The sequence below is a fragment of the Felis catus genome, chromosome B3 (genome assembly GCF_018350175.1).
Source record: "Felis catus isolate Fca126 chromosome B3, F.catus_Fca126_mat1.0, whole genome shotgun sequence".
Lineage (NCBI taxonomy): Eukaryota > Metazoa > Chordata > Mammalia > Carnivora > Felidae > Felis > Felis catus.
In genome coordinates, this window is record NC_058373.1 from 81409672 (window position 1) to 81433524 (window position 23853).

The window sequence follows — 23853 nt, forward strand, 5'->3', positions numbered from 1 at the left end:
ATGTAATAATATGATATTATTATTATTATTATTATTATAAAATGCAGATACAGAAAACAACACAAAACAATTATTCTGAGTTATTCTGAGGTGAGGTATTCTGAGTTATTCTGAGATGAACATTCTTGAAAGTGCCAAGTCAAGAATTACAACTTTATCACCCACCATGATGGCTAATTTTATGTGTCGACTTGACTGGGCTAAGAAATGTCTGTATAGTTGGTAAAACATTATTCCTGGGTATGTCTATGCAGGTGCCTCTGGAAGAAACTAATATTTTCATCAGACTGAGTAAAGAAGATTGCCCTTAACAATGCAGATTGGAATTATCCAATCCATACAGGGCCTGGAAAGGCAGAAAAGGAAGGATAAATTCACTCTGCTTGAGCTGAGATATCCATGTTTTCCTGCCCTCAGACATTGGTGCTCCTGATTCTCAGGTTTTTGGACTCAGCCCAGGACTTATACCATCAGACACCCCTGATTCTCAGACCTTCAGACTTGGACTGGATTCCACCATTGGCTTTCCTGGTTTTCTGGCTTGCGCATGGCACATTATGGGACTTCTTGGCCTCCCCAGTCATGTGAGCCAATTCCTATAATAACCATCCTTTTATATCTGTATATATCCTATTGGTTCTCTTTCCCTGGAGATACTGGACAATACTCCTACCCAAAAGTTCCACCTTCCTCACAAAAGTAACCTGATCCTGACTTTTTGTCATAATCACTTTGCTGTATTTTTATATATGCATATATGCATTCTTAGCACTATCATTTAGTCTTGCTCACTTTTAAAATTTGATAGATCTTTAAGTTTCTTTTAACTTATAGAATCCCTCTCTATCACCTTTCCTCTAAATTTGTGTGGAAGAATCTAGGCCATTTGTCCTTTAGAATTTCTCCAAGTCTGGATTTAGCTGTTTGTAGCCTCTTGGCGCATTACAGTATGTTGCTCTGTCCTATGTATTTCTTGGAAATTGGCAGCTGGGTGCAGACAATGGAGCAGACTCATGTTTTCTCCCTTTGACAAGATTCTAGATCGTGTTTGGCTAGATGGTAGGAGGCACATGGTATCAGGTTGTCTCTCTTTTTATGATAGGAACAGCTTTGAGGCTTAATATCTACATCTTTTCATTAGATTAACAAAATGATGTTATTCTTATTCTTTTTTTAAATTTTTTTTTCAACGTTTTTTATTTATTTTTGGGACAGAGAGAGACAGAGCATGAACGGGGGAGGGGCAGAGAGAGAGGGAGACACAGAATCGGAAACAGGCTCCAGGCTCCGAGCCATCAGCCCAGAGCCTGACGCGGGGCTCGAACTCACGGACCGCGAGATCGTGACCTGGCTGAAGTCGGACGCTTAACCGACTGCGCCACCCAGGTGCCCCACAAAATGATGTTATTCTTATTCTATAATTTTTCCCATTTATTAGTTGGAATACACTTAAAAAGAAATACTTCATTTACTGTTGATTAATCAGTGGTATTGCTCATGCAGGGAGAGAAAGTTAAATGTTTCATTCGTTCCTTTTATTTGCCAATTCTCAGGAACTAGCACTTGAGAGGCGACTAATTCCTCTTTTCAAAGATTATTTAAGAACTCATGGATTTAAATATGTTTATAGGTTTAAATACATTGCATTTATTATAATTGCTAAAGCTCAAATGACCACATATTTGATCAGTGGAAGCCTCTTCAAGGTAGCTCCTGAGTCCTTTTAATGTGACCCAAGTAGTCATTGATACCTTCCTTGCTTTCTGTTATGGTAGGATGTTCCAGCTTGTCTTGTATACTTTCTGTGTCATGCCTGGGATCCACAATTTCTCTAATAAGGTTTTTTTTTTTAAGTGAGAAATTATATCTTAAAACTATATGTGGTACTAGGGATGTCCTTGCTACTGGATCAGTCTTTTGTTTCTAGGCCTTTTCAGTAGACTGAGCTTGAAAAAGGCACAGGTGTGTAGACACATAAACACATGTGCATATATTTTGCATCTGCTCTCTTCCCTAGTTTTTAATAGCTGTACTTTTTCTAATTGTTTATATAGATAGTATGTAACTTTTGGGCCACAGGCAAAGTATCCTATGTCAATATCACCCTACTCATCCTGGTTGTCTGAAGCCCATTTCTCAGGAAAGGTTCTTGGGAATAATAGTCCCTGTGTCCTTGTATATTGATAAGTTTGTGCCCTTTGTACTCAAAAACAAGTTTTACTAGATATTAAATCTTTGGCTCATTCTTTGAGCATCTTAAATATGTTACGTCATTTCCTTCTGGGAAAAAGCATTGCTATGGAAAAAAAAAACTAATAACAATCTAATTTTCTTTCCCTTGTAATTCACTTGTTCTTTTCTACATGCCCAGGCAAAATTTCTCTTCCTGTCCCTTCTCTTCTCTTCCCAGGATGGCTCCATAGTGGTCAAATTATATGTGTGTGTGTATGTGTGTGTATGTGTGTGTGTGTGTGTGTGTGTGTATTTTATAATTTTTAAAAAGTTTTTCTTGAGTTACAGTTTTTAGTACAGTAAAACCTTGGTTTGACATAATTCATTCTGGAAACATGCTTGTAACCCAAAGCACTTGTATATCACAGCAAATTTCCCCATAAGAAATAATGGAAATTCAGATGATTTGTTCCACAACCCAAAATTATGCATATAAAAATGATTACAATTCTGTAATATAATACAGAATAATAAAGAAAATACAAAATATAAAGAAAAACAAATTAACCTGCACTTACCTTTGAATACCTTCGCAGCTAGTGTGAGGGAGTCAAGGGAGAGGTGGATTATTGTGTAGGATGACTTTCACTATCACTAACAGATGTTGACCACAGTACAGTATTAATAAAATCTTGTCATATGCTGTATTTAATGGCAATAAGGCAGCACAGGAAAGGGTCTATATGTGCAGGCAGCCTGACCTAGAATGAAGCAAAACATTCCTAAGCTCACTCTTGTATGGAAAAGCAAAGGACTGTCCATAGGTGGTTTGAAGTGACAAAAAGTACACTAGCGCCAGTTGTGGGCACCTTCCAACGTTCTGAAAAATCACTGATTTCTGCCAAACTTTGTGGCCTAAGACCAAGCATTTGAGCATGCGAGGTGATCACCTCCAGTTCTGCAAAGAGGTGGTCGGGGTGGGGGTGGGACGAATCATTGGCTCAGTTGTGATCATGTGACATTTGGCATCACATGATGCCACCCATACTACTCGTAGCGAGTAAACATTGCTCGCTTATCAAGTTAAAATTTATTAGATATATTTGCTCATCTTGCAGAACACTCACAGAACAAGTTCCTCACAATCCAAGGTTTTACTGTATGTGTTCTATTCCCTTACTTTGGTGTTTCTTTTACAGGGAATCCTATCAGTACATTCGAGCTCCATTGCATACCTTTATTTTTTTTTAATTTTTTAAATGCTTATTTATTTTTGAGAGAGAGAGAGACAGAGTGCAAGCAGGAGAAGGGCAGAGAGAGGGAGACACAGAATCCAAAGCAGGCTGTCAGCACAGAGCTGTCAGCACAGAGCCTGACGCAGAGCTTAAACTCACGAACCATGAGATCATGACCTAAGCTGAAGTCGGACACTTAACCAACTGAGCCACCCAGGTGCCCCTGAATATCTTTAATGTTACTCATTTTCTTTTGAATCTTTCTAAAAATTTCTTTCTTCATTACTTTTTGATTTTTAAGAGATTTCTCTTTTGTACATTTTGTTTCTCTTAGGATATTATCTGTTGTGTGTATTTTCTCTCATGTTCCTTCATGTTTACTCTTCATTCTTGAAAGGATTTTGTATTTCCAATTTGTAGGAGTTCTGTCACCTCATTTCCAAGTTTTTCTAATTTTGATTTTTTTTTTCAAGTCTTCTATCAGTTTCCTAATGTCTCTGAACTCATTGTGAAGTATTAGATTACAATTTTGTTCTGTGTTGTGGACGGGTCTTTCTGACATGCTTTCTTTGCCTGTGGGATGCTATTCAGTTCCTTATTTTCTTTTTCCTTATAATAACTTGGTCTGTTATCTACTTTGATACTTCCCTGTAGCATATTTCTTAGTGACATTAGCTTTTCTGAACTTTAGAAGGGGCAGGGGTTCCATGAAACATTTCTTATTTCACAGAGCCCCCTCTCTAGTTGTTTTAGCCTAGTGCTCAAATATATGGCAGCCTTCTCTCTCAACTTTCTTGGCTCTGTTTCTCTCCCTGACTTTGGTCTGAATTGTCTCTTTCCGTTGTCTCTGTTTCCCTGTTCTGCCTGGTTTTCACTGCACTCCAATCGCTTGTCTGCAATTTGGGCGGAGTGCTAGAAAGGAGACCTGATTCACTAGCTTGCTATTGGAGAGAGCACAACCGCCCAATTTCAGCTGCTGTTCTCAATTTGGTCCTCCCTATTTCCATAGTATGGGTTTTCTGTTCCTGGGTCCATAAATGAGAAGTCCCATTGCTTCCTTCTTCCTCCTGTACAGATGGGCCACCAGCCAGGTCTTGTGAGGTTGGGTTGTCTCCACCCACTTATATTTTGGGGTTCATGGGGACACCTTGTCACCTAGTTTTGTTATAAGTGTTGTCCACAGTTTTGCTATCTTGTTCTCTTTTTATGTGGGAATTTGGAGAGATTGAAACACCGTGCTTGCCACACTGTTGGTTTCCCAGAGTCGTCCCCTACCAATGAACTCTGGATAAATATTCCCCCAGTTTCCTTTTCACTTAGAGCAGGAGAACAATTTTAGCCTTCCTGGTGAAGACATTTAAGCGTTTTTGACAGATAACTTTCTCTCTTCTCTTCAGCCTCCTCTCAAGCCCTGTTTACCCTTCCTTGCCTGCCCTGGGCAAGTTTTAGCAGGATGGAGGGGGAAACAGGTGTGCTTTAGAGCTTAACACTGTGGCAGGATACTTGGAACATTTTCCCAGCTTGCCCTCCATAGACTGAATTGGAAGATCAGTGACAGCAGAATGTTTCAGAGATGAGAGCTATTTCTGTCCCAACTGGACTTTTGGTGATTCATTCTTAAAAAGGAGGAAATCATTTCAAATACAGTTTTTCTGGGACTGATATTCCACTTCCAGGTGGAAGCAGACACCACTAGGGGAAATTGGCACTGTGACCTGAGAAGCATTTCAATTTTTTTTTTTTTTGGCTGGATACTTTATTGATGGTAAATGACAAGGTAGGGCTCCTCAAGCCCCTCCTCTTCTTCAGGGGGCCTGGGATGGAAACTGTGGAGGTCGGGAGATCCTCAGTGTGTTGGGGGTTGAGCTGGGGCAAGGGCTCCCTAGCAGCTGAGGACCTTTGTCTTCCTCCTGCTCTTGCTGGGGCTGGTGGTCCAAGGGCTGTTACTCCTTGGAGGCCATGTAGACCATAAGGTCCACCACCCAGTTACTGTAGCCAAATTCACTGTCATGCCAGGAAATGAACCTCACAAAGTGGTTATTGAGAGCAATGCCAGCCCCAGCATTGAACGTGGAAGAGTGGGTGTTGCAGGAGACAAACCTGGTCCTCGGTTTAGCCCAGAATGCCCTTGAGGGGGCCCTCCGATGCCTGCTTCACCATCTTGTTGATGTCATTGTATTTGAAAGCTTTCTCCAGGCAGCACATCAGATCACAACTGATACATTGCTGGTGGGGACACAGAAGGCCATGTGGGTGGGCTTTCCATTCAGTTTAGGGATGGCCTTGCCTATAGCCTTGGCAGTGCCAGAAGTAAGGATGGTGTTCTGGGCAGCCCCTGAGAAGCATTTTTTAATGTTTATTTACTTCTGAGAGAGAGACAGAGCACGAGTGGGAGAGGGACAGAGAGAGGGGGGGACACAGAATATGAAGCAGGCTCCAAGCTCTGATCTATCAGCAGAGCCCAATGCGGGGCCTGACCTCATAAACCATGAGATCATGATCTGAGCCGAAGTCGAACTCTTAATGGACTGAGCCACCTAGGCACCCCCACTGAGAGGCATTTTTAATGCTTTTATTCACATGATGAAAATTGGAGAGGTGTAGGATTTTAAACTTTATTATTATTTTTTATTTACTTATTTATTTTGAGAGAGAGAGAGAGAGAGGAAAGGAGGGACGAGAGAGAGAGAGAGAGAGAGAGAGAGAGAGAGAGAGAGAGAGGAAAGGAGGGACAGAGGGAGAGAGGAAGAGAGAGAATCCCAGAATCCCAGGAAAGTTCTGCACTGTCAGTGCAGAGCCCTACATAGGGCTTGAACCCATGAACCGTGAGATTACCACCTGAGCCTGACTAAAGAGTCAGACCTTTAACCTACTCAGACACCCAGGCACTCCAAAAGAGGTGGAGGATTTTAAACCTTGTTATACGGAACAGTTTTGTGTGTATAAAAATGCAGCAGTCCACCCAAGGTGGTTTTCTTCCTCACTCCCACTTCTGGAGGAAGGCAGTATATGACTGAACTTGGCACTCCTTCTTCCCTGCCTGACTGCCCCTGTGCCCTCCCTGGGCCAGTGAAGGACCATCAATTCACAGGCTCTGCAGTTTTTCTGTGCAGGTGGTGGGCACCCTTGGAAATCCAAGTGCTGTTCTGCTTCAGGCTATCTGACAGCTAGGACTCCTGAGTTTCAAACCAGGCAGAAGGCCCCTTTGATTGGCATTTCTTTTATTAGCCAGGAGCCTACAAACAATCAGCCCTTCTACCATGCCAGCTTTCAGTGTTTGGCTCGAAAGTGTCTCTTGGTGACCTTTATTTGCATTGGCCTGCAGATAATAGTAAGTTTCCTTAGTAAGGAGGAGATGGGAGGAGGTAAAGGGCATATGTGAAGCCTAAGTATTAACTGTGAGGACTTAAGTATAGGCTGTACATCCAGCTCTGGCAACCTCAGTTCCGTTGCCCTTTACGACGGAGACAATGACTGTATCATTAGCCACCCTGGTCCACCACCACCGTGGGGACACTCACAAGTTCAAAGATTTTAGAGATCAAACTGCCATTGTCCTTCAGAGGTCTCTAAAACAGGAGGCTGTGCCTGGTAGCTGTGGAAGGAATACAACTTCGCCATATAAGAGAGGTTGCCAACTGGCAGCCTACAGATGAGTTTTGTTTGGACTTCAGAGAGTTAAAAAATTTTTTTTAATTAATTGCCAACATTTAAATATCAGACTCTATGTTTTAAAAAAAGAAAGAAAGAAAAGAAGGTCATTTTCTGGTTTCTCTTGAGAAGCCAGGGAACTGGCAACTATTAGCTGGAGCTGAGTGGCAACTGCCCTCTTTTGTAGGGGCCTGTGTGCCCTGCGTTGCCGTAGTCTCTCTCTCTCTGCTCTGCCATCATTTTTGCTCTTTCCCCTGGATTATTCCCACCAGCATAAACACCTAATGTTATTTCTCCCTTCTGAAAAGACTCAACTGTTTCTGGACTCGACTTTCCCTGTGAGTGCTCACTCCCGTTTCTTTCCCCCTCTTCACAGCACAAACTCCTCACGAGGGTTGCTCACACTCAGTCTCCAGCATCCTGCTCCTGTTCTCTCATTCTCTCTGAGGTGCTCTACAGTCAGGCCCTGGTCCCCCAGGTCCCACTGCAACATGGTGAGGCCCCCAGGGGTGCCAGGGCTCATGTTTCTTCCAAGTCAACCCATGGGCCACCTATGACTCTGCCACTTGGTCCCTCCCTGACTTGCGTGCTCACTTTTTGCTCACCTGCCCTCCATGCTTCATCACTCTTGAGCTTTCCTTTCTGTCCACACTCTTAGCTGGGAGCCATTTAGATCTCTGCCCATGGTCCTTTGTCTCCCCTCACCCCTTCGTGATCACCTTCAGTTTTAAGGCTTTAAGAAGCATCTGTGTACGAGCACAGAACAGCATTATGAGCATTCTCTCTGCACAGAGCCTGGCCCTCTCTACCCTATGGCCCAAACTTCCTGTCCCAGTTGAGCAACTGGAGGTGAGGTCAGTGACCTGAGGCTCACAGGCCCTGGGGAATGGTGTAAACAGGGTTGGACCTGCCCTGCATTTGTGGTGTTTCCTGTGTCATCAAGTCAGGCTATTAGTCCTGAGAAGAGTGTTCTGGAGCCAAACTCGTAACGTCCACGCATTCCGGAGATTTCCTTGACTTCGGACCCCTGGGAAGATGCCTGTGGTTGTGTGGGATCAGGCATTGCAGCCATATTTGGATGGAGGAAATGACGCTGGGCTGTTCCTTCCTCATGAGCTAAGGAATGACCATGGTTGGAAGGACTGAACTGGCTCTCAATGAACCTGTAAAGGAGGCAGCATGTGTCACATGCTGACCTCATCCCCCAAATGCATCCCCTGGCTGATCTGGAGTAATCCACCAGTTAAGATGCTGGACCACAAGGAAAAAAAAAAAGAGTATGATTTTGTGTTTTACTTAAAATGCAATACTAAGCCATGAACACAAGCTGACCTATTTCATTTTCATTTCTTACTGTCCCTCAAGTTGCCAGGCCATGTGTTTTCTCTAAACCTGCGAATTTAAAGGACCATCTTTTCCTGCTGCACACTGCACTGCTGACCTTGCCGCACCAGCATTCTTCTCAAAGCTAGAACAAACAACCCTAAAATTTGTATGGAACCACAAAAGACCCCCGAATAGCCAAAGTAATATTGAAGAAGGAAATCAATGCAGGAGGTATCACAATCCCAGACTTTAGCCTCTACTACAAAGCTATAATCAAGACAGTATGGTATTGGCACAAAAATAGGCACATAGACCAATGGAATAGAATTGAGACCCCAGAATTGGACCCACAAAAGTATGGCCAACTAATCTTTGACAAAACAGGCAAGAGTATCCAATGGACAAAAGAGAATCTCTTTAACAAATGGTGCTGGGAGAACTGGAGAGTAACATGCAGAAGAATGAAATTAGACCACTTTCTTACACCATTCACAAAAATAAACTCCAAAAGGATGAAGGACCTGAATGTGAGACAGGAAACCATCAAAACTCTAGAGGAGAAAGCAGGAAAAAAAACCTCTTTGACCTCAGCCGCAGCAATTTCTTACTTGACACATTTCCAAAAGCAAGGGAATTAAAAGCAAAAAATGAACTATTGGGACCTCATCCAGATAAATAGCTTCTGCGCTATGAAGAGAACAGTCAACAAAACTAAAAGGCAACTGATGGAATGGGAAAAGATATTTGCAAATGACATATCAGATAAAGGACTAGTATCTAGTATCTATAAAGAACTCACCAAACTCCACACCCGAAAAACAAAGAATCCAATGAAGAAATGGGCAGAAGACATGAATGGACGCTCTTCCAAAGGAGACATCCAGGTGGCCATCAGACACATGAAAAGATGCTCAACGTCACTCATCATCAGGGAAATACAAATCAAAACTACAATGAGATGTAATCTCACATCGGTCAGGGTGGCTAAAATGGACAGATCAGTATACTATAGGTATTGGTGAGGATGTGGAGAAATGAGAACCCTATTGCATTGTTGGTGGGAATGCAAACTGGTGCAGCCTCTCTGGAAAACAGTGTGGAGGTTCATCCAAAATTAAAAATAGAACTACCCTATGACCCAGCAATAACACTGCTAGGAATCTACCCAAAGGATACAGGAGTGCTAATGCATAGGGGCACTTGTGCCCCAATGTTTATAGCAGCATTTTCAACAATAGCCAAATTATGGAAAGAACCTAGTCCATCCACTGATGAATGGACAAAGAAGATGTGGTTTATATATACAATGGAATATGACTTGGCAATGAGAAAGAATGAAATCTGGCCATTTGCAGCAATGTGGATGGAACTAGAGGGTATTTTGCTAAGTGAAATAAGCCAGGCAAAGAAAGACAGATACCATATGTTTCCACTCATATATGGATCTTGAGAAACTTAACAGAAGACCACGGGGGAGGGGAAGGGGAAACAAAAGTTACAGAGAGGGAAGGAGGAAAACCATAGGAGACCCTTAAGGACTGAGGACAAAATAAGGGTAGATGGGGGGTGGGGGAGAGGGGAAAGTGGGTGATGGGCAGGGAGGAGGATACTTGTTGGGATGAGCAACTTGTTGGGATGATACTTGTTGGGTGTAGTATGGAAGCCAATTTGACAATAAATTATATTTAAAAAAATAAAAAAATATTTAAAAAATTGAAGAAGCATCTGTGTGCTGGGTCCTGAGTATATATTTCCAGCTCAGTCATAGATGCAGCTGTCTATCTGACACCTCCTCTGGATATACAATAGATGTCTCATGTTGGCACATGCAAGCCGAACCCTTGGTCTTTCCCCCTCTGCTGGCGATCTTCCATGGATCTCCATGTACTTTCCTCACCTTCCCTCTTCTCTCCCACTCACTAACCTGAAAGACTGACTTGTATGGGCTTTTCCACAATCAGGCTTCTGGTTGGGTTCTCCCAATGCAAATCCCAGCAGGAACCCAGGAGAGGGAAGTCCTGGAGTTTATTTCTTGGACTCCTTCCCCACAGGTTCACCTTCTTTGCCCCCTCTGGCTGCATCCCTCTATCATTTCCATATGATTCTATCCTTTCTGGGTCTGGATCTGGTCTCTCAGACCTAGGGATGCTCACTGCCCCACTGTTTACTAGACTTGGAGTATCATTCTATCACTTGTGGTTTGCCTCCACCCTGCCTACTCCTTTGTAAATAGTCCCTCCAGTAAATCCTCCCTGAATTATCCTAATTTGAGTGCGCCATCTGTTTCCTGCTGGGTCCCTGATTGTACCTCATATTGTTGCCCTTTTTATTTGAAGAGGATGTTATTGAGAATGACCATTCCTTGTGTGAAGACACTTAGAAAGGCAGATGTGTGTCTGTCATTTTAATGTTACACGTTGATAGAAGCCTGAGGGGAAACAGAGTGACAGAGTCATTTCAATAAATATCTGTGACTAGACCTTCACCCAAGAGGAAAGATAACAATTTGGAAGTAGATGCAAATGAGATAGAAGACCATTTACCTTAGATAACAACTCTGCTGCTCATGCCACACCAGTTGTGGACTCACGTGGCTCACTCCAGCTGTGGGAATATCAAATTGAAATTGATAGAAACCTTCCAAGAAGGATGCAAACTGTATTCCTACATCTTTTCAACCATTTTGCCAAGATACATGTGGTAGAGAAACATTGCATCTCCTTGATCTGAAGAGTGGGCATTGATTTGGCTCCAGAGACAGAGGAAGCTGGAATCATTATTAATTTATCTACAGACACTGACCCAGCCTTTCAATAAACAGGAGGTCCAGTGCTAGGATTATGTTTCATCGATAACTATTGTTTCCTCTTATTGTTAATGCTATCTATGTGCTCAGCAAAAATCAATTAAGCAAGATCCTTGCTTGTTAACGCTTCATGTTCTTTTTGCATCTGACTGAATATAAAAGGAAATATAGTAGCTCATCTGCGTGCTGGTTGGGACAACAAGAGGAGCCATCCCTTTATGTGTAAATTGTGAGATAGTCAGAGATTTTATCTTGAATCTTCCATTTCCTGTCCCTTTCCCCCTCTGAGAACACCTTTTGCCTCTAACTTTCACAAATTTAAATACAGCCTCGTCTTTTCTTTCTGCAAATAAAACAATCTGATAAACATTTTCAACATGAAACCTTCAGAGAAAGATCTGTGGGCTTTTCCAGGGCATTTTTCCTTTTAAAACCACAAGAAAAAAAAAGGAATAGTAAAGATAAAACATAAATCAAGATAAAGTAAGTATCATTTATTGCATCATTTTGGGGTCAAATATTATTTTTAAAAGTCCAAATAAAGGAAAATAAAAGCCGAAAAGGCAAATAGAGAGGCAAAGTTTTTATACACAAGGAGGTTTATTCCACATAGAATATTTATCCTGACAGAAGCAGCAAAAATATGCTACATAAAAAGAATGGTTAGATAAAGTGTGATATATTCATACGATAGTTAAATAAGTTTCTGTACACCCATATGCACCCATCAAACATTATCTTTTCAAAGTATATGTGAACACATAGGACACTGTTCAAAATAAAATGTTAGGTGAAAAAAGCAACTATATGTTTAGTATTATCCCTGATTTGACTATATACATGTATGTGTATTACATATATGCATACCGATAATAATTGATAAAGATTTAGAAGGGTATATGCTAAAATGCTAGCGATGATTATCTCTGGATGATAGGATTATAGATGATCAATAGTTTTTTCTTTATAAGTTCTGTATTATATATATATATATTTTTTTCATTAAACATATAAACATGTTTATTTTATAATTAGAGGTAAGAAAGTTACTCTTTAAAGGGGAAGACATTGACTTACAAGACATTTCCACCAAGGAATGGTGGAATTTCAGGCAGCAAGGAATGGGCATTTTAATGTGTGTGAGAACCTCCTATTATATCAAACATAACAGGCAGCAGTAATTACCAACAGGCTTCACAGAATAATAGAAAGGAACCTTTTTTGCACATTTACTTTTTGCCAGGCCCTGTACATTAGCATACTTTGTATTCATTGCTTCTCTTTTAATCCTCTTAACAGCAGTATTGAAGGTAGGTGCTAGAATTATCCTGAAGAGGTAAGTGAAGTTTAGAGAAGTATATTGGTTAGGGTAAAACAAAGTGCTGTAATGTAAACTTTAAATCTCATTGGACTAGCCAAAGAGAAGCTGATTGCTTAATCACATAAAACTTATTTCTTAATCGTGTAAAGTTCCATTGATAGCACCTGGTGGAGGGTGGGGTGAAGTTTCTACTCCATGCATGGAGGCCCGGGTGTCTTCAACACATGGCTTCCAAGGTTGCCCTGGATATTCATAGCAGTCCAGCAGCCAGGGTGATTGAGATAATGGAGAATTCTGAGGTTTTTGTGGGCCAGAATTTCCGCCTACTTTTCAGGGGCCAGAACTCAATCCTGTGGTTACTCCTAACTGCAAAGGAGGCTAGGAAATGGAGTCTAGTCATATCTCCAGGAAGAAAGAGGAAAGGATTTGGAGAATGGTTCACTAAGTTCTGCCATGTGGGGTATCGTACTAGAGATAGCACACCAAGCAAGTGGCAGGGCAGGATTTGAATACAGTCAGTCCTATTACAAAGGTGACATCTTAACCACAAAGCTATACACATTCATACCACAGAGGACTAGAAGTTTGAAAGCCAACTCCCTTAGGCACTGGCTTATAGAGCAGCAGAGTTGCTGTCTTTGGAAACGAGATATTCAATCTTTTATTTTTACTTACTTTTGAAAAGGAGATTTTACTTTTTTTTTTTTTTAAGTTAGATTCAAAATGAAAGGAGAGGTTGAAGTATGGCCGAGGCTACATACCCAAGAGTGGAATAAACATCCAAGAATTATGGATAGGATGAGCTGAGGTATGTGAAGAAATGCTTTCAATTGCAAGAAGGTAGATTTTAGAAGAGTGTAATGTAAGAAGAATAACATGTTATAGACTGATGACAGAGGAAAGAAAAATTGCTTAATGCATATTCTATCAAGAATAATCTTCAAATAAGAAAAAACAGAACAATTAAATTAATTAAGAGGGACTTGGAACTGAGATACAAAACAAAAAGGACCACACAGTCCGTTGTCCAGTAGAGTGAGTTCCGGGACATAGATTTTATAGAGATGGCCAAGGTGCGCCTTTTGCCTGCCATTACTCCCCAGCTCCAACCAAAATGAAAGTAGAGAAGTACCAAAAGGAATAAACCCATACCAGAGAAGAGAATGGAACTAAGGTTCACAGAAGAAAGAGACTTCAACATGTTTCTGGAAGGTGGAAAGTGGTTGACAGTGAATTGACCAATAGAGGCAGGTAAAGGTGATAGCCTAGCACCAGGGGCAGGGGACAAGGGAGCCATCTGCCCAGTGGAGAAGGCTTTGGGCTAAGAGTCAACAGATCTTGTGGAAAGCAGGGATGGGCAGTGGGACCAAAAATGGCAGTGAGGGGTGGAGGGAAACAGATATATGTGTTGAAGATCTATCTATTGAAGAATCTATTAATGTAAGAGTCAAAATATACCTGATGTAAGGAAAGAAATTGGAAGGGTAGGGAGTCAAAAAAGGATGCCAATTTTTATGTAGGAAGAAATAGAGTTTTGAATATTACTTAATGTCATAATGGTCATTAATAGAAAATCTAAAGAAAAAAAGAAATTTAAACATTGAGAAGAGGAGAGAGGAATGCGTTAGTATAAACAAAATCATTCTCTTATGTATCAGGGAGTCAATAAAAATGCTTTATTTGATAAGTTAAGAAATAGAAATATTTCTTAATATTTTCTAATAAATTATCCAGTGGAGATAATAACCTCCAAAAGAATAAAAATAAAAATATTAAGAGTTTGCCTTTTGGGTAGTGCCCCTCAGGGTGGAGAAAGAACCAGTGGATTGTAAGTTCTCACTCACTATTTCAGTCGTTCATGTATTTTCTTCGTGGCAAGTAAAACTCAGTGCGACTGTCTAGATTTCCTTTACTTTGTCATGCATAATATTTTCCCAGAAAGCCCGTTAGAACGTAGATTTCCAGCCCTACCTCCAGCAACCCTATGAAGTAGATACAATTGCTATATGCATTTCATAGATATTGTTTAGCAGGGGGTTCTGATACAGGCAATGGGCTGTACGCTAGGAACCATGGCTGTATACTGTGAAAAATTATGTCATGTTTCTGCCAAAATCATAGGTATGAGAGCAGAACCAGTGTTCTCTGCTTTCACTTTTCTGAAAGTGGCGTTCAAATCTGGCTGCTCAGTTTCTAACAGTTGGGAGCGTCTCCAGGGAAAGATCTGAGAAGCTGTGCCCACAGATCAGCCTGAGAAGATAGCATCTCCTAAGTGACTTCTCTTGGTCCATGGCCAGAGCCTTCTGTTTTTTAGTCCAGAAACAGTGTTGTCTGTGCCCTCAGAAAGTCACACCACTGCATATGACAACAAAGTCACTTTAGTCATTTATAATGAGAAGGTGACTGCCACTTGAACTTTACATCTGATTGGCCAACTAGAACACCATCCTCTTATGGAGAAAACATTGAGAAAACCAAAATAAATCTAGAAAGTTGCCTTGTAGATGTGGAGTCAGTTTATTGGCTGAATAGGATATTTAATAGATCAATTGTTATTAAACCACCTCCATAGCATGTGTGTACCTAGCAGGCCCACACTTCCCAACCCTAGCTATACCCTACATCCATGGATGGAGCTTTTCCTAAGTACTAGCATAGGCTCCATCCTAGATCAGATCAGGTGGAATCTCTGAAGGGGGGGCCCATGTACTGATAGTTTTGTTAACCTCCCTAGAAGATTGTAACATACTGCTAGAGTTGAAAACATGCATTCTGCCAAGTTGTCTGAAGCCTCTCTTTCCTCTGATCTGCATGGGAGACAAACTAATATGTGCTTCAGGGAAAGGCCTACATGCCTGTGGCATCACTTTGGTGACTTCATATGGTCCATGACTGACTAGTTCTGTAAAGGTCCAGAAACTCAATGCTGTCTATAATACAAGTAAAACTTTGCTTTATGTGTGTTAATTCCTTTAGTCGTCATAGCAACCCTATGAGATAGATACAGTTGTTATCTGCATTTCATAAATGTGGCACCTGAGGAAACAGAGAGATTAAGTAAGTTGCCCAAGGTCACACAGTTGTTAGATGGGAGAGCTGGGATGTGAGCCCAGATGGCCTGGCTTGCAGTCTGGACTCAACCACTCTGCTATATTTCTTTACAATCACAAACTTTCCCCTGCTCCCCTTTTGGCTGATGGCCTTGCTTCTTACTTCACTGAGAAAACCAAAGCAGTCAGCAAAGGCCCTGCATCTGCTTGCACAACCGCACCTATGAGCCTGCTGCATCCATGACCGTCCTCTGCATTTGTGCACCAGATCCCGTCTCCTCTTGCTGACTCAAGGACGTGGCTCCCCTGCTGAAACCATTCTGTCCTCCTTCTTTCTCACTAGCTGGCCACATAGTAGCTCTTACACATATGCTATACCATCTTCCATGGAAAAAAAAATCCTTCTTTGATTCCACATCTGTACACCTCATTCCAGCTGCCATCCTGTTTTTCTTTTCTCTTCTGCAGCCAAGTTCCTCAGAAGAGTGGTTTGTATTTGTCTTCACTTCTTTTCCCATTCTGCTCCAATCAGACTTTAGAGGTCCCTTCCCCCAACACACACTTATTCTCCTTGCTTATCCACTGGTCTTAGTGCTTATCCACTGGACTCCACTCTTGCCAACTCCAGTGATCCTCTCTGAGTCTCTGCCTTTTCCACTTACAGCAGGATATGGCAGTGTTAATGACTTCACCTAAGAACTTCTGAGACTCCACTCTGGTTCAGCTGTCTTCTGCTATGTGACTGACCATCTATTCTTTCTCAGTCTCATCTGCTGATTCCCCTCACTCCTTCATTTTCTAAGCATGGGCATGCCCTGGGCCTGAATCCAAGATTTCTTCTCTTTCTACAGTCGTTCCATAGGTGATCTTATCCAGTACACTGATGGTCTTCAGATTTCTATTTCTAAATATCTTCATGACCAGGGGGTGGGAAAAGATTTCTTAAACAGAACATAAAATGTGCTAAGCATATCAAGAAACATGGAAAGTCAAGCTCCATTAAAAATTTAGACTGCAGGGGCAACTGGATGGTTGAGCATTGGACTCTTGATTTCGGCTCAGGTCATGATCTTATATTTCATGGGATGGAGCCCCAAGTTGGGCTCTAAGTTGACAACATGAGGCCTGTTTGGGATTGTCTCTCTCCTCTCTCTGTTCTCCTCTCTCTCTCTAAAAAGTAAATAAAATTAAAAAAATTTAGACTGTAAATCTAAAAAAAAATTTTTAAAGGTGCCTGGGTGGCTCAGTCAGTTAAGGTCTGACTCTTGATCTCATCTCAGGTCATTATCTCAGGGATTGTGAGTTCAAGCCCCATGTAGGGCTCTGTGCTGACAGTATGGAGCCTGCTTAGGATTCTTTCTCCCTCCCTCTCTGCCCCTACCCCATTTGTGTTCTCTCTTTCTCTCAAAATAAATAAATAAACTTAAAACAATTTTTTTTTTTAATTTTAGACTGTAAATCAAGACACTATTCAGAGAGTGAAAAGGTAAGCCACAGAGTGGAAGAAAATTATAATGCATATATCTGACAAAGGACCTCTATCTATATTATGTAACTAACTCTCATAAATGATAAGAAAAAGACAAAGCAATACAAAAAAAAATGGGCAAAAGGCTTTAACAGCCCATATCTCTTCTTTAAATTCCAGACTTGAATATACAACTGCATATTCATGATCTCCATTGAATAGGCATCTTAAATATAACCCATTCAGAACATGCCTGCTTTCTCCCCTCCGTTTAAACCTACTCCTCCTTCAGTAAATGGCAACTCCAGATGCCAGTTGCACAGGCCAAAACCCTTGGAGTCATCATCAGCTATTCTCTTTCTCTTAAATCCCATATCCAATCTATACTAGTTCTCTATTGCTGTACAACAAATCATTATACTTGAGTTTCTGTAGCTTGGCTATCTCCAGGTTTAGTCCCTTACATGGCTTTAGTCAGGGTGTCGGCCAAGGCAGCAGTCATCTCAAGGCTTGACTATGGAGGACCACTTTCAAGCTCACTCATGTGGCTATTAGCAGGCCTCATGTCCTTGCTAGCTGTTAGTTAGAGACAACAGTTCCATGCCACATGGACCTCTCGAAGTGAAGATCACAGTGTGCCATCTGACTTTCCCCAGAGTTAGCCAGAGAGAGAGCTAGCGAGGGCAACTAGACAGGAGTCAAATTTTGTAACCTAATCTTGTAATTGACATATCATCACTTTGCCACATTCTTTTCATTAGAGGTAAATCATTAGGCCCCGCCCATAGTCGAGGCGAGGTAGGAATTGTTGGGGGCCATGACAAAGGCTGCCAATCACATGCAACAACAAAATCTGCCATTTCTACTTTCAGAATATGTGTCGAATCCAAGTACTTCTCACCAACTTCGTTGGTAGCTCCCAGGTCCAGTCCTCTGTTGTCTCTCACCTGGCTAATTTCAATAGCCTCTTACATGGTATTTTTTCCTTCATAACCACTCCCACACACAAACTGACGTACAGTAGTGAGAGTGAGCCTTTGATAATATGAGTCAGATCTTGTTAATCCTCTGCTAAAAACAAAACAAAACAAAACGAAACAAAAAAACATACCTCCAATGTTTTTTAAGGACCCAGGTGCTCTGCTCCTATCCTGACCTCCTCTCCTACTATTCCACTCTGCTCATTCAGCTGCAGCCGCACTGGCCTTCTTGATATTCGTTGAACACACCAAGCATGTTCTCACCTTAGACCCTTTGCATGTTCATGTCTTCTCTTTGAAATCTGCAAGGTTGTATAAATGTCACCTTTTGGTGAGGCCTTCCCTAGTTGCTCTGTACAAAAGGCAATATGCACACCCTCCCCACCCCCTTACTCCCTACACCCTTTAACCAGCTTGTACTTATCTCCATAGTACTTGAAACCCTATGCCTTGTTTTACTTGCTTATTTTCTGTTAAATGCAGGATTCTTAAAAGTTCTGAAGAATTTATTGGCATAGAATAGGAGTGCAATAAACATGTATTAAATACATACATACCCTCGATCGGGTTACACCAAATTCTTGCTCTTCCTGTGGCTGACACAGGACAATTTTGTGTCTGTGTGCCAGCTTTTCATAGTTGACTTCATCTGAGTTGTGGAGAATTCATCACTTAACTTTACTGTAGTGATAAGGATAGGTGGGGATATGAAAGAGGGGTAGGAGGACAGATTGGCTAGTATGTCCCTAGTCCCCCAACAGTTCTTCCAACCCCCTAGTTCTTCATCTTCTTGTAAAAATCCTTTCTTCCCTGAGCCTCCTGGCACCTGGTTCCTATTTATACCTCCTTGCTCTCGTTTCCAGACCCATGTTCCAGACCCTGCATTCATCCAGGACCTTAGGCTGGCACCCTCAGTTTAGACCTGTGGCTCTTGCTTTACCTTTGAAATCACAAACTCTGGAATATCAATCTTTGACCCCAAATGTCTAACCTTTCAATTTATTCTCCTTCTATTTGTCCTTGAAACACCCTGAGACCTCCACCCCTATGCTCCTCCATTTTCAGCCAAACGATTATCCCTTTTTGGCTTTATGTCCTGTATCCAGCCTACACACCTGATTTATTTTCTCATTCTGTACAGAGAAGATGTAGTGTAGTGGTGGGAAACATAGGTTCTGGAGATGCAGACATAGGTTCAAAGCCTGGCTCTACCACTTGCTAAATCACCGCTTGGGTGAATTAATGTGTCTGAACCCACTTTCCTTGACTAGGAGAATAGGGAGGTTGTGAGACTTGCATGAAATTTAAAAAAGCTTTTAGCTCATAAAGAGAACAATAAGTGGAAGTGATTGCTATGAATGATAATTTTTACATGAGTTAATATTTTAAAATGTTTATAACAGTGCTTGGCACATAGTAATTACTATTTAATGTTCATTAAATAAATTGATGTTTCTTTTTCTTTCTATATCATTAATTTCCTTACCTTTCCCTCCTGCTCATAAACTCCCAGTTTCTGTTGCTCCAAAAGGAGTTCGGTTCGATAAAATCACACACCAGGCAAAATGAGGAGAGTAAAAACCAGCACCCATCGCAGCTGAACAACCTTTCAGTTGTCCCTCAAAACCACCATCTCTTCTCTGCCTAGCAGTTATCTCACCCCTTCCCTTCTCATACTGAGGGCCCCTCTTACCATGTCTTCTCGCACACTGAGTAGATGTTCTTAACCTCCTACCGGACAGAAAAAGATGGAGGTCTGGCACAGACATCTGCTTTTCGACCCCGTAGCTACAACTCTTCTTCATTTATACTCATCCTCACTCTTGTCTCCCACCTAAGGGCTCTATCTTGTCTGGGCTCCTCAAGAATGCCACATTCTCTGCATATTTAACCTTCCCCTCTCTGCTGCTTCTGCTCATCTTCTAGATGTGGAGGCAGGAAAACACAGTGGTTACACATGTAGCCCTGTACCCAGAATCGTCAGGTATGGACCCTGGTGCTCCTGCTTCCTGACTCTGTGGCACTGGACAAGTTACTTCACCTTACCCTTGCTCGATTTCCTCTTCTATAAAATAGGGAGGATACTGGTAACTATCTCATAAGGTGGTTGTATGAAGGAGTACATGTGAAACACTTAGAACAGTCCTGGCATACAGCATGTTCTCAATAATTGTATGTTATTATAAGTCATTCTAATCTAAAATGCACATAAAACTTTCATATTTGTGTCTTCTCCTAGCAACTAGTTTATCTAGTTTCCTTTCACATTGAAGTTTCTTGAGAAAATAAATATCCTTTGATATGTTTGTTCTCCCTAACCCTAGTGCTTGTTTATTCCCCTCTGCCAAATGCATTGTTCAACTCTTTCATTAAACTGCTTTTGATTAGGCCTTGCAAATACCAGTATGTGTATGTGTGCATGCATGCGTGTGTGCACGGGTGTGTGCTCACATACTTGTACTGGCCTCCCTTGGACCTCTGGCACTGGACCATTTTTTCTTCCTTCACGTCTCTCCCATGGCCTTCCAAGACACCATTTTCTTTTCATTCTCTGATCTCTCTAGCCCAATATTTTCCTCTTTTCCCCATGGTTACCTTATAAATGGTGGTTGCCTCCAGGACTCTTGTCATCAGCCCTCCTCCTTTTCAGGCTGCACACTCTCCTGCAGTCTACCCAAGCATTCAGTGTCCCCTTATGGGGGAGGACTCTCAGACTGAACTCTGACTTATAAACTCATCTCTTCCAAGGTCTACTTATAATTTTACTTAGTTGTGCTACAGACTCACTAAATTTATCATGCCCAACTTGAACTCTTAATCTTTTTCACCAAACACACTGCTCTTTCCTTATTCCATGTCTTTTTAAATGGTACCATCATCTACCTGTTGCCAAAACTGGAAAATGGAGTGTCACTCTCAACAACACATTTTTGCTCCTATTAGTCTATATTTAGATGGTCATGAAATCTCAGAGATTCTACTTCCTGCTTCTAAAATCTGTCCCCACCACTCCACTCCTGCTGTCTGTCTCTTGGCTAATCTCTCAGTATTCAATATTTCTTGCCAGGATTATTGCAATTCCCTCCTGATGCAGTTTCCTCACTTTACTCTCTAGCTGTGCCAATCTGCGCTTCACAATTCTACAGAGATGTCTTTTTAGCATACAAATCTGCTTATATTATTTTTTTTTGCTTACAATTTCCAATAACTCCTATGAAAAAAATTCAAATTGCTTAGCCTGACATGAGGCTCTCATGAATGCATCTCTCTGCCTTTCTATCTTCATCTCGTAGCATTCCCCTTTGTAAATTCTGTGCAGTTCTCTGAGCACATCATTATCTCCCTTACCTTCCTGGCTTTGCCTGGAACATCTTTTCCTGGTTTTCTGTTAGACCAAATTAAGATTCATCCAAGCTTTGGGGTGCCTGGGTGGCTCAATTCGTTGAGTGTCTAATTCTTCTTGATTTGGGCTCAGATCATGATCTCATGGTTGTGAGATAGAGCCCCACGTCAGACTCCATAGAGCTCCATGGATCGTGGAGCCTGCTTGGGATTCTCCCTTTCCTTCTCTCTCTGTCTTCCCCACCTGCCCACGTGCTTGCTCTCTCTCTCTCAAATAAATAAATAAACTTAAAAAAAAATTCATCCAAGCTTTATCTTCTCCTGGAAGACTTCTCTGACAACCTCCAGACTATATTAAATATCTCTTTGATATAGTTAGGAATTTATTGTAGCCAATGATCTATTCAGCTAGCTTAAAAAAAAAAAAGGCCGAGTAGGGAGGAATAATTGCTCATAAAATTACTAGAAGGGCTAGAGGAACTCAGCTCTAGGCTGAGTTTCTAATTGGGACTCCTAGACTAACACTGCACAAGTTGCCCATCAGGGGATGGGTGCCTCTGTTGTGATCCAGACACCAGAAAGTAAGGAAAGTGCCACCACAATTCTTAGCTCTAGGTCCACACTGCCTCTGCCAGGGTCCATATCAGCATGGGACCTGGGAAGATGGGGACTAGATGCTGGCACCACTGCCACTGAAAAATCAGAAACCTCCACAACTGCTTATCATTATAAACAATAGAAGCAGTACCATGTGGCCTCCTTCTTGGGGTGTTTACACACACATTCTCTTTCCAGAGAGTAGGGACACCTGGATGGCTCAGTCGGTGAAAATCTTGATTTCAGCTCAGGGTCATGATCTCAGGGTTGTGAGATTGAGCCCTGTGTTGGGCTCTACATTGATAGCATGGAGCTGGCTTGGGATTCTCTCTCTCTCTCTCTGACTCCCCCTCCCTCTCTTTCAACCCTTCCCTGCTAGAGCACACTCATGCTCGCTCGCTCGCTCTCTCTCTCTCTCTCTCTCTCTCTCTCTGTTTCTCTCTATGAAAATAAATAAATAACCCTTTAGGTCTTTCTAGAGGGTAAATATGTGTGGGGAAATCAAACTGCAAGGCAACTGGGAAGTGTAGACTTTAGTTCTCCAGTCCCTAATGTGCAGACAGGCATGCTAGAAGGCGGGTGGAATAGAACAGAGAAAGCCATACGTGCATTTACCTCTCGCTCCTTTGTGGTCTTTTGCCATCATGTACACAGCTCTGCAGTAATACCTTGTTCTACTTAATTGCTTAATTATGTTTCTGTCTCATCTGAACAGACTGTCACGTTCTTGAAGGCATAACTGTTTTTATTCATCACTCATCTCAAATTGTGCCTGGCACATGACAGTTTCTCAGTATGTTTGTTAATTGAATGAATAAACAAGAGATTTTAGCATGATCTTGGAATCATGCTCCTTTAATCCACCAGCCAGCAGTTTCTATTAAATCTATCTTCAGGGGCATCTGGGTGGCTCAGTCAGTTAAGCATCCGACTTTGGCTCAGCTCATGATCTCATGGTTCGTGAGTTCAAGCCCAGCATGGGGCTCTGTGCTGACAGCTCAGAGCCTGAAGTCTGCTTTGGATTATGTAACTCTGTCTCTCTCTGCCCCCCCTCTCAAAAATAAATAAACATTAAAAAAATTTAAATATATCTTCAAAATGCCCTTCCAGTGAGCTCTCATCATCTCACCTAGTACAACAACCTCATTTTCATATCTGTTCCAATCTGTGGTATAAACTCCTTATCACCACTACCTACCTTTCTAAAGCACAAATCTTCCCATATCACTCCCCTAAAAGGTAAAAACCTAAAAGCTTCCAATGGCTTTTTCATTTAGGAAAAGTGCAGTTTCCTTAGCATAACATTCAAAGTCTTCCTCCCTCTGTTCACAGGCTCTTTTTTGGCTTCGGCTCACATCACTGTCTCATGCGCTCTCTCAGCACTAATGGCTCCCTCAGTGCAGCTGGAATGCCAGGCTTCCCTGCCTTTGCTAGAGATGCCCCACCAATTCAGCCTTTGCAGTACCCCCTATTTTAGGGTGATTTTCCATTACCTGTTCTTTATAACCTTCACTGCCCAACACTCTGCATCTGACCAGCAGATTACTTTCATTCTTCTCTGAAGTTCTAGAGCAGCAGTGTTTACACTGTGTTGCTTAGGACCCAGAGGCTCCGCAGGGCTTTTTCTAGAGCTTCTGGAGAGCAGAGAGGGAAGCCAAGTAGGTGAGGCTCTCAGCCTCCATTTCATTTCAGCCATAGCAGCTCTGCTCCAGTCTGATTCATCTGTTGTGTTTCATATAAGACTGTGTTGAGAAAAAGCTTATGTTGCTATGAGAAAAAGAAAAAAAAATACTGTGGGTATAGCAGTCATCCTAATGAATTAAGTTTAATATATGTGTGTGTGCTACTGCATCTGGCTCATTTTCTAATCCCTTCTGTTTAACCCAATGGAAACATCCAATAGCA

General features: G+C 41.8%; 1 long non-coding RNA gene across 1 annotated transcript in view; it reads right to left on the reverse strand.

Moving 5' to 3' along the window:
* The window catches only part of LOC109500799, a 54651-nt gene extending 31077 nt beyond the window's left edge, over window positions 1-23574 (reverse strand). The window contains exons 1-4 of the long non-coding RNA XR_006599495.1: window positions 23442-23574; window positions 18141-18311; window positions 10928-10988; window positions 2751-2933 (exon numbers count right to left, since the gene is read on the reverse strand). This is a non-coding gene — a long non-coding RNA (uncharacterized LOC109500799). The remainder of the gene's footprint in view (window positions 1-2750; window positions 2934-10927; window positions 10989-18140; window positions 18312-23441) is intronic.
* Window positions 23575-23853: the final 279 nt, after the last annotated feature.